Below are 12,324 nucleotides of genomic sequence, written 5' to 3'. Positions count from 1 at the left end.
GAAGACTGTTGCTGCAAAGGAGAGACTAGGCCTCCCTATAATTGTGCCTATAAGCCTCCTCCTGAATGCCTCTTTGTTGCTCAGATGTGGCCCTCTCTCTCTAGCTAAGCCAACTTGAAAGGTGAAATCACTGCCCCCCCCCCCCCCCCATGTGGGATCAGACACCCAGGGTAGTGAATCTCCTTGGCAATGTGGAATATGACTCCCGGGGAGGAATGTAGACCCAGCATTGTGGGATGGAGAACATCTTCTTGACCAAAAGGGGGATGTGAAAGGAAATGAAAAAAGACTCAGTGGCAGAGAGATTCCAAAAGGAGCCGAGAGGTCACTCTGGTGGGCACTTTTATGCACAATATAGACAACCCTATTTAGGTTCTAATGAATTGGGGTAGCTGGTGGTGGATACCTGAAGCTATCAAACTACAACCCAGAACCCATGAATCTTGAAGACAATTGTATAAAAATGTGGCTTATGAGGGGGGACAGTGGGATTGGGGAGCCATAGGGATCACACTCCCATTTGTCTAGTTTGTGGATGGATGAGTGGAAAGGTGGGGGAAGGAAACAAACAGACAGACAAGGGTGCCCAGTGTTCTTTTTTACTTTACTTGCTCTTTTTCACTTTAATTATTATTCTGGTTATTTGTGTGTGTGTGGTAATGAGGGTGTCGGGGATTGACTTTGGTAATGAATGTACAACTATGTAATGGTACTGTGAACAATCGAATGTATGATTTGTTTTGTATGACTGCGTGGTATGTGAATATATCTCAATAAAATGAAAAAAATAGGGTGGGTTGTGGGGGGATGATTTGGGTGTTCTTTTTTACTTTTATTTTTTATTCTTATTCTGATTCTTTCAGGTATAAGGAAAATGTTCAAAAATAGATTGGGGTGATGAATGCACAAGTATATGATGGTACTGTGAACAGTTGATTGTACACCATGGATGATTGTATGTTATGTGAATATATCTCAATAAAACCCAATTTTAAAAAAGCACATGCTTAGGCCATTGACCTCCTCTTTCAATAGTGTGGAGAGTTTCATATGTGTAGAAGAAATAATTTATACGAATCATATAGTTTGGACTGTGGTAGATGATTCCAAGGTGGACCAGAAGATGAAATAGTGCCTCATCAAGGTTGAAAACTCTTGTATCATGCAGGGGTGATATTCAAAATACTTAACAACTATCATGGCACAGGCACTGACCCATCAGAATGAACATTGACCTTAATATCCAGTCCAGCCAGAACAGGTGCTGCCCATGGGCTCTGCTCGTGTGCATGCCCAGCCTCGGCCAAGTGTGCCAGCTGTGTTGGGCTGCACAATCTGCCTTCTCGGCCATGCCTGGCACCTTTAGCCCATATTGGTTGCTACTTTACTCTGGAGACCTGTATGGGGGTGGGGGGTTCTGAGAAAATTCCCTTTGGGGGAATTGCATCTGCCACTTTGTTCTAAGTCTTTGGCCTTCGGTCTCCCGACTATTCCTAAAATAGCAAGATGCCTATAAGCCTTATAGTAAGAGGAGGCTGGTGCAGTGTTATAATGATGCACCAGCTTAAATTTAGGCCCAATGCCCTGCTGGGCCTAAATGAAGTGAAAGAGTATGTTTGGTTTACAGTAATAGAATTTTTTTAATTATGATTTATTCACAAATCATACAATCATCCAAAATATGCAATCAATTGATTGCATTACCACCTATTTTTTTAACATCTTTCTTGTACCAGAAAAAGTGAAAATAATAAAAAAAAAAAGAGTAAAAAAAGAATACCTAAATCATCCCCCCCTTCTGCCCTATTTTTCCTTTAGATTTTTGCCCCCATTTTTCTACTCATTCATCCATACACTGGATAAAGTGTGATCCACGAGGCTTTCACAATCACATTGTCACCTCTTGTAAGCTACATTGTTATTACAATCGTCTTCAAGATTCAGGGATACTGGGTTGTAGGTAGCCCTACAGGTATTTACTACTAACTATTCCAATTCATTAAAACCTAAAAAGAGTTATCTATATAGTGTGTAAGAGCACCCGCCAGAGTGATCTCTCGACTCCATTTGGAATCTCTCAACCACTGAAACTTTATTTCATTTCATTTCACATCCCTCTTTTGGTCAAGAAGATGTTCTCCATCCCACAATGCCAAGTCCAGATTCCTCCCCAGGAGTCATATTCCACATTACCAGGGAGATTTACACCCCTTGGTATCAGATTCCACATAGAGGGGAGGGCAGTGATTTCACCCACCAAGTTGGCTTAGCTAGAGAGAGAGAGAGAGAGGGCCACATCTGAGCAAGTAATAGGTACTCAGGGGGAGACTCTTAGGCACAATTATAAGCAGGCCTAGTCTCTCCTTTGCAGTAACAGGCTTATTAAGGGCAAGTCCCATGATAGAGGGCTTGGCACATCAACCCACCAGTCCTCAATGTCTGTGAGATGCAGTAATATAAGTTTAAAGGATTGGTGGGTTACTTGGGCACAGGCCACCCCATCTCTGGTTACTCTTGGTAAGACCTATGACTACACCCAGATAGCCTCATATATTATGAGTTACATTTAGAAATTAGTTATAGAAACTAGAAATAACAATTTATTTCTCACTCCCATAGAAAAGAAGCTCTGAGATAGGCAGTGGAAAGTGTTCCATAGTAATTAGGAGCAAGGATCTTAGATCTTTCTGCTCTACCATCCTGAGACATGGCTTGCATCCTCAAGGCCACCTCATGGCCCAAGATGGCTGCTGGATATTTAGCCATTATGTTTGAGTTCCAGGCAGAAAGCAGTCAGGAGGAGAGAAAGAGGAAAAAGTCAACTGCCACTGTCTGTCCCTCTCAAAGTACCTTCCCAGCCCCTTCTGTTTAAAACCTGTCGACCAAAAAGTGCTGAAAAACTTAGTCCTTCAGTTAGGCCCATTGCTGCATGGAATGGAATCAGGGTTTATTTGGAGGAAGAAGGGGGGTATGGATATTGGAGAGGCAACTGGTATTCCCTGTTACACTCCATAGGAGAAAACCCCATGACTTACTCGGGGGCCATCTGAAATGAGGAGATCACCCCAACACCTGCCACTCTTGTTGCACAAGCTGAGACCTTCTAGAAGAATCGCTGACCCTGCCCCAAGCAGCTGAGGAAAACCCTGTGCCTCAGGGGCCCACAGGCTGCCAGAAAGAAGCCCCCATTCTGAGGAGCGGTGAAAAGCTACAATCTTTTATTGCCTTTCAGCCTGGCTCTTCCCCTCTCCTCCACACTGGGTGACAGGAGGTGGCACTAAAGCTTGGCAATATTGCTTCACCATGAAAAGGCCCACTCATACAGGGAAAAGAACCTGCTGCTATTAGCTCCACCTTGAAAAAGGAAAATTAGTCTTTAGACCAAGAGGTGGTGGTCTCCATCACCCATCCCAGGTATCTCTCACGATTTACCCAAAGAGAATGAGAACAATCCCAAGGGTGCAAGTGGCAGTATTAGACATCCCACTTGGACAGTCTGGAGACAGCAAGTCAGGGGTGTCTCCTGCCCTCAAAGAAACTACATCACAAGGACCTTGTGCTAAATCCCAAGTTGGAAAGTGAGGAAAGGGTTTCAGATGCTGACCTCAGAGGGGGAGGTCAGACAAGGGAGGCCCCCTTCCAGTTTGGGGCTCAGAGAAGCTGAGGGATGTTTAAGTTATTTTTTAATGATGGGGAGGATTTGGATGTGGAAGATGGGATAACATCTTTCCAGATGTCAATGCAGCCTGAGGAAAGACCAGAAGAGAGCTTGCCGGCCTGACATTTTGACTCTGCATCCCTCCTTCTCCTGCTTCCTCCCCTTCTTGCTCAGCCCTTGCATTTCTTCTCTGCATCCTAAGGAGGATGAGGAGGACTTCCTCTGAGGCTAACCAGTCAGCCTTGGACAGATTCTGCAAGCAAAGCCCTACTGGGGTCCTCAACCACAGCCCACACTACCCACCTGGATTCTGTCTGTATATCACAAGCACTCAGTAAAAACTTTTTGAACAAATTAATGGATGAACAAATGAACAATTGAATGGGGCCACCTGAGCAGCTGAACTTGCTCTTTGAGGGATGTTGTCCATACAGGAACACACCAATCTACAAAATGGACTTCCTGCAGGTCCACCCAGGACCAAGTCTCAAAGGGAAAAGTGACCCACAATACATGGTTGTGCAGTAAAATGAATGATCTTGGTGTCAATTATTTAGAAACAAGCCTCTAATGTGAACAATCAGAAGTCAGGAAAAATTGACATACTTTTTCTCATTGTGTAGAAATGGAAAACAAGCTTCATTTTACTCTAGCCCCAGGGAGAAAAGGGCAAATCAATGGTTCCTGTCAGGGGCTCCTGTCCTACCTTCCTGCCCAGGACCTGGCTCAGAAAGGCTCTGGTTAGAGGGGTTAGTGTGTTCTGATATCAGGCCTGAAGTCCCTGAGTGAATTCAGGGTGCACACACATGCGCACACACACACATATCATAAAGTGGCATGCACATATGTTGTCATATACACTGTACATGAATACACATGGACACATATCTATGTACATGTATACATATACATAAACATAATTCCATCTATCTATACATATGCATGTGCAAGGATGACATGTGTGTAACCACACCTGTGCACATTTGAACATTCACACACATGTGTGAATACATGAACCCAGGTACCTGCACCACTCACTCACATAGACACTTACCTTTGGATCCTCTGACACATATGGCTTGCTGAGCTAAATTGCAGTATTGGGTTGGATAATAATGAACTCATAAAAAATTAGATGGAAAATCAGCAGCCTCACCTAGAATCTTCTCATTTCTGCACCTCCATCTGGTCACTCAAGGGGCTTCCCTTGCTCAAGGACATTTAGACTTTTAGGAAAACATGCATACTTAGAAAACCTCATGTGAACATCTGTATTCATTTCCTATTGCTCTTATAACAAGTTCCTACAAACATGGTGACCTGAAACACAAATTTATCTTATGCTTCTAGAAGTCAGAAGTCCCCACTGGATCTTACAGGGCTAAAACCAAGGTGTCAGCAGGGCTGTGTTCCTTCTGGAAGCTCTAGTGGAGAATCCGTTTCCTTGCCTTTTCCAGCTTCTAAAGCCACCTGCATTCCCTGGACCATGGAATCTTCCTCCACCTTCCCAGCCAGCAGTGTAGATTTCCATGTCTCTCTCTGACTCTGACTGTTCTGCCTTCCTCTTCTACTTATAAAGACCTTCGTGCTGGGAACGTTACTATAAACCATTGACTATAGTTAATACTATGATTATAATAATATTCTTTCATTAATTTGTAATATATATTATTATTCCATATATATATTATTCCATATGTAATCTTAAATCCCCCTTGCTCTGTAGCATAACTCACTCACCATTTCTGGGTATCAGGACATGGACATTTTGCAGGTCATTATTCTGCCTATTACACTCACATGTTCACAGTAAAGAGCACAGAGACACTTCCAGAATAGCTTTCTAGTTAAGCACATGGATTTTGGAGTCAGCTCCATTGTCAAATTCCAATCCTAGCTCGACTTTATAAGAGTCAGGTGACCTTGGACATGCTTCAAAACCTCTCTAAGCTTCAGTCTCACAATCTGTGAAACAGAAATAATAGCACCTGCATTATGGGACTATTGTAAGGCTTAAATGAGATCATGTATGCAAAGTGACTGGTAGTAAGTAAGCTACCAGCAAGCCATTGCTATGAAACAACTCACAAAATCTTACAGGCAGAGCCCTGAATTTGGTCTTTTCCACATGGCTCTGTTGTAGCGGTCACATCTTTGATTTGATGAGAAATTGTTTCCTTTTCCAACCCTGCAATTTCTGGGCTCTCTACATTTCCTTGAAATGTTGCTTGCTAACTGGTTGATTCTTTCTTGAGCTTATGTCTTTCAAATGCAATTAGTAGCAGCCAGCTCCTGCTTTCAACAATCTGTCTCAAAATCTCTTCACCCAATTTAACAAAATTTTAGGCACATTTTTACCTTCCAGTTTGTTGCAAGCAACAGTTTTGCCAAATATTTCACCATTACCAAAAATGAGGCCATTTTACCAGCCTCCTATCGAGACAGAGCAGAGGGAAGTGACGCCATTGGCTGTGAATGGCTTTACCATTGTTAGTAAGGGCAGAGACCTCTAAAAAGGTACAATCCTTCAACTCCTTTTTCAAGAAAACTCATGATCTTCATTCACACTGCTTCATTCAATGTCTCTTCTTTATAGCTGTTCCAGTATGCTAATGCTGCCTTTTCACAAAACACCAGAAATGGATCAGCTTCTATAAAGGGGGTTTATTTGGTTACAAAGTTACAGGCTTAAGCCCATAAAGTGTACATGATAAGGCATCAACGATCGGGTACCTTCACTGGAGGATGGCCAGTGGCATCCAGAAAACCTCTGTTAGCTGGGAAGGCACATGGCTGGCATCTGTTCCAGAGTTCTGGTTTCAAAATGACTTTCTCCCAGGACAGTCCTTTCTCAGCTCCTGTGCATTCTTCAAAGTGTCCCTCTTGGCTGTGGCAAGCTCACCACTTCTGTCTGAGCCTTTATAGGACTCCAGTGAACTAATGAAGGCCCATGCTGAAAGGGTGTGGCCATGCCTCCATGGAAATTATCTAATCAGAGTTATCACCTACAGTTGGTTAGGTCACATCTCCATGGAAACAATCAAAGAATTACAATCTAATCAACACTAATATGTCTACCCACACAAGATTGCATCAAAGATAATGGTGTTTGGGGGACATAATACATTCAAACTGGAATAATAGTTTTAACATTATATCACCATATGAAAGTAAACTGGTGGCCTGCCCCCAAAAGTGTGGATAGTCACACTAGAGCAGGACCACCAGAACTTGTGCCCTGGTTCCACCACTTATTAGTCATATGATCTTGGGCAAGTCACAAGCCACTTAAAACTATATACACATTAGCTAGTATTATGTTAGTACCTTTAAAATTGGGGGAAAGGCACCAATTTGCAGAGCTATGCTTGGTGCACCACAGCTCCTCCCACCGAGCTGCCTAGGTGGCTCTCTGTTGCCTCAATAAATGAGCTTTAAGTTCTGTCTAGTTCCCTGGCTGCTAAAACAAACACCATGCAATGGGTTGGCTTAAACAATGGGAATGTATTAGCTCATGATTTTGAGGCTAGGAGGAGTACAAAATTGAGGTGTCTGTAAGGCAATGCTTTCTTCCTGAAGACTGGTATTTCTGGGCTTGCTGGTGGAGATCCTTGATCCTTGGCTTTTCTGTCACTTGGCACTGCACATAGTGGCCTCTCCTGGCTTCTCTGGATTCCATTGTCTTCCATTTATTCCCATGGCTTTCTGGCTCTCTCTCTCTCTCTCTCTCTCTCTCTCTGTGTGTCTGTGTGTGTGTGTGTGTGTGTGTGTGTGTGTGTGTGTGTGTGTGTGTGTCTGAATTTCATTCTGTCTATGAAGGACTCCAGTAAATCTGTTTAAGACCCATCCTGATTCAGTTGGGCCACTCCTTAACTGAAGTAACCTCATCAAAAGGTCCTATTTACAATGGGTTCACAGCCACAGGAATGGATTAAGATTAAGAGCATATTTTTCTGAGGTACACACACAGCTCCAGGCCACTACAAGTTCCCTCAATCCACCCCAAAACACCATGATTTGCTGTATATCATATGGACATAGGTGGTGTGCTTGTTCGGATGTATTATGTAACCCAAAATGCCTTTATCTTTGATGCAGTCTTGTGTGGACAGGAAACGTATTGGTGTTGATTGGATTGGAGACTTTTGATTGGATGTTCCCATGGAGATGTGACCACTCAGCTGTGGGCAAGATCTTCCATTGGATAATTTCCATGAGGTGTGGCCCTGCCCATTCAGCATGGGCCTTGATTGGTTCACTGGAGCACTATATAAGCTCAGACAGAAGGAGGGAGCTTGCTACAGCCAAGAGGGACACTTTGAAGGATGCACAGGAGCTGAGAGAGGAGCTGCAGATGAGAGACAGTTTGAAAATGGCTGCTGAAAGCAGACTCTTGCTCTGGAGAATCTGAGAGAGGACAAACACCCCAAGAGCAACTGAGAGTGACATTTTGAAGAGGAGCAGCAGCCTAGAGAGGAACTAACATGGAGAAAGCAATTTTGAAACCAGAACTTGGAGCAGGCACCAGCCATGTACCTTCCCAGCTAAAAGAGGTTTTTCCAGACACCATTGGCCATCCTCCAGTGAATTTACCTTATTGTTGATATGTTACCTTGGACACTTTATGTCCTTAAGACTGTGACTGTGTAACCAAATAAACCCCCTTTATAAAAGCCAATCCATTTCTGGTATTTTGCATCCTGGCAGCATTAGCAAACTAGAACAGGTGGTGAGAGGGACCCTAGAGGAAAAAGTCTTTGACTATTCAATGAGAAATGGACTCAATTTTCAAGAGGGTCTCACACTTTTTAGAACCAGCCTTTGGCAGGAAGAAGCTACTGAGTCGGAAGTTTCAGAAGTCTTTTCTGTTGCTTTGTGTGACTCATTTAGAGCAATGGGTGAGAAATGAGGGAAGGTAGTAGAGGCTGGGGAAAGGCAGCAAACTCTTGCATCCTGTCAAGGATACCTGTCAAGGATACCTGTCAAGCTCAGCCAGGAGGAGCCACCGTTTGATTTGGGGCAGCTGTCATTTCCAGTGCTTAATCTGTGCCAAATTCTCACCTCTCAAGAGAGCATTCCAAATATCCAACCCTCAGCTTCAACAAATAAGCCTGACCATCTACTACCCAGCAGCCCCTCAGGTATTTGAAGATCACATCACATCCCACCCACAACAGCTTTTGCACACAGGTCCAGGGACCCCATTCCTCCTGTGTCCACATGGGACTGGATTGCACACAAAACCCCCAGCCACCAACTGGTTTAGGAAAGGGCATGTGGACCAATTCAAGCTAATGAAGCACAGTGAGAGGTTTCCCTGAAAACAGAAAAAAGCTTCCTCGTTCTTATGCAGAAGCTTTCTCTTTCTCTGGACTTTATAATGTGTGAATCGGAAACCAGAAGCTGTTACCTCTCTTTTGCCTCCTTAAAAGCAGCACTCTGAAGACAAGGATGAAACAGGAGGGCACAGGTGACGGAATTGCATCAAATGGACATTGGAGCCGTTAGATCAAGCTGGCCCTAATGGCACCTTATACCTATTCTTCAAGTTATATGAGTCAATAAATTTCCTTATTGTTTAGGCCAGTTCAAGTCTGTTTTTCTCTTATTTGCAGTCAAAGTCATCCTAACTGATATATCTCCCCTCATAAAATGAAGAATAAATTTCTCCCAAATGTCTGTGTTTCCCACACAAATATCTCCACCCTGCAAGCTCTTCTCCCACCCCACGTGCTCAACCAATGAACACCTCACACCCTCTGAACCCACTCCCCTGGGAATTTTCCTATTTGTGTTCTATGGAGTCTGTCTCTTTGGTGTTTAAAACTATGATAAGTAAGACTTATAGCTGCCATGAGTCCTGCCACATGAAGAAAGCTGTTCATCATGGACAAGCAAATGAAACAAACATGCCCACAAGGCAAAGATGAGCTCTGGGGAGAGTTGGGGGCAGAGAGAGAGATAAGGGTATTCAAGCCCCTGGTTCCAACTCCTCCTGAAACCCAGAGGTTTCCCTCCCTTCTGCTTGACTGATCTGCCCTTTGTGATATTCTGCAAGCTAACAGATTGTCCTTTTATGCTTAATCTTCTCTGAAGTTGGTTTTGGTAATTTTCTGTCCAAAAAAATTCTTTAAAATGTACTCTATGCCCTATCCCCTAAAATCACCTTTAATGAATTCAACATCCCAGAAGATGTTTCTCTAACAACCTGGTCTGACAACCCTCCAGCTCTCTAACTCAGTGATGTTTCTATCTCTTCTGCTGCCTCCCAGGCCGGGTGCCCTGTCATAGCTCCTCCACCTCCAGGGTCTCAGACACAGCTGTGCTCGTGGTGCATAATCACAAGACCTGGAATTAGAAGCCTGAACCCATGTCAAGCATTAAAGGATGATTAGAGCTTGGAAAGCAAAACCTGCCTATTTCCACAGCCAAAGCCACCCACACTCATCTCCCTACAAATTCTGGACCAGGTGCTGCACTCAGTGACCCCCTGGGATCCCTTGAACCCCGGCAATAGGGTCTTGTCCTCCATGGTCAAAGATCTTACCCTTTGACCCTTCACCAGCTTCAGACTACTGAGCTTCACTGGAAATTAAATAAACTGATGCTGGTTATTCATTCCACAAACATTTATTGAGCACCAATTTTTTTTTTAAATGCCAAAATAAGTTATTAAATCATGGATAGATTCCTCTCAAGTTGCAGAACAGTTTCCTCCAAGGCACAATCTTCTGCCCAATGGACTTCGCTCCCCAAAATGAGGTTCTGAAACACATGTTGAGTAACTGTAATAATCTGTATCTCCACCTATAGGTTTTGTCATATGGTCTTTATCTTGTCTGAATTTTCCATACTGTCCAAATCATCTTTTTGTTTGTTCTTTTCAATTTGTATTTCTAGAAGTTTACTTTCTGAAGCTTATTTTAATTGCAGTCTTGTCTTTCTAACATCCAGCAGTTTTTCCTCAAAGTCCCGAGATTTCTGCTGTGATTTCATTATTAATTTATTTAGCTTTAATACATGTTTCATGTCATCCATGAGTAAACTAGTTTTGGTGTCAGTTTCCTCCAGGTTTCAAGTGCCGATGAAAGCTGCATACTGTCTAATGCAAGACTTTACATTTCAAAAGCAGTTTTGGACTCTTCAATTTCATTTTCCAGGTCCTCAATTTTAGCCTCAGTTTGCTTTTCTTGCATGATTTGTTCTGGAGTTTTTTCTTCATTTGCATCAACCATTGATTTATATTCCAAAAGTTGCTGGGTTTTTTTGTGTGTGTGCTCTCAGCCTGAGCAGCAGGGTCTTGAGGTCCTCTCCACCCACTGCCTCAGTGACGGCAACCCACAACTGCCCACCTCCACTGCCTTCCCCTCTGGAGTCAGTGGGCTCAACAACAGCTTTCTCCTCTGGCTGTTTCTCCATTGCTGGCCAGAGGGAAGAGCTGCCACGCAGGACAGGCAGAGGAACATGCAAACATGTTGTGATGCCATAGGTGACTCAGAAGTGAGCACCAATATTATAGCACCATTTATTGGTGCTCAAACATCTATTGAGCACCAATAATGGTCGTAGATGAATAAAACACAGTTCTTGCTTTTGCCAAGCTCTTTTTCTATTGGGAGACCTGAACTATGAACAAATAACATCAACACAATATAATGAGTTGTATTTTAAATCCAGAGCCTTTTAAGAGCCCAGTGGAGAAGCAACTTGTAGGGACAGCTCCCTGGGATTGGTGGCTCCTGACTTTAATCTGGAAGAATTAACAAGAATTTGGAGGCACACTATATTCCAAGAAGAAGATAAATGCAAGACAGATTATTCATTCATCATTCAACAAGTATTTATTGAGCACCCACTAAGTGACAGGCATCATTACAAGCACAGAGGATGCAGCAGTGAACTAAACTCTGTGAATCCCTGCCTCTGCCCAGATGAGCCCTGAAGACTTCAGCTACAAGAAACCCTGGCACATGCAGAGAACTGATTAACACCTTAGTTTCCTGCAAATCTTCCCTCTCCCTCACGCCAGCCACCAAGAGCCATTGATTCACAGATTGTTATATGAGTCACATTTCAAATTTATCCACATTCAGTCCCATCTTGTTAGTTTCAGGAAATTCTTCCACCCTATCAAGATCTTTACATATCCTGATTAATCATTCAATGAGTTAATTGTCACTTCCAGGTTTGCATCCCCTGCAAAATCGGGAAAGCATCTGCCCCCTGCATCTTCACTCAAGTCATTTGCAGAAATATTAGACACACTGCACTGGAAATTAAATAAGCTTCATGTGTCAGAACCCTTGCACTGACCAAGCACTGCCATCCTCCCACTGGCATCAAACCATCCCATCACTTCCTCACTCTGATGATGTGCTTGATACTGTTCTGTTGCTAGATATGCAGAGATTACCAGCTCTACCTTCCATGGGTTCTGTATCTAGTCAGGTTTACAAAGGAGGCAGTACTGACCCTGACAGCGGAAGGTGGGAAATATTTCTAAAAGAAGAGGGCATTTAACCTGGCTCTTAGCAGACATATGCGAGTTTTCAGGGTAGAGAAATGGAAAAGGATTTCCCGGAGGAGGGGCTGGTAATTGCAAAGCAGAATGCATGCAGGAATCTGTGACTACCTGAGTGGGGCTGCATCTTGGGGGATATGAGGGA

General features: G+C 43.4%; 1 pseudogene; it reads right to left on the bottom strand.

Annotated features, from left to right (window-relative positions):
- Positions 1 to 10,330: 10,330 nt before the first annotated feature.
- Positions 10,331 to 11,077, bottom strand: LOC119513226 (annotated as a pseudogene).
- Between the last annotated feature and the right edge of the window lie 1,247 nt (positions 11,078 to 12,324).

This window comes from Choloepus didactylus, chromosome 18 (assembly GCF_015220235.1).
Source record: "Choloepus didactylus isolate mChoDid1 chromosome 18, mChoDid1.pri, whole genome shotgun sequence".
NCBI classification, from domain to species: Eukaryota; Metazoa; Chordata; class Mammalia; order Pilosa; family Megalonychidae; genus Choloepus; species Choloepus didactylus.
This window is presented reverse-complemented; position numbering and strand designations above follow the sequence as displayed.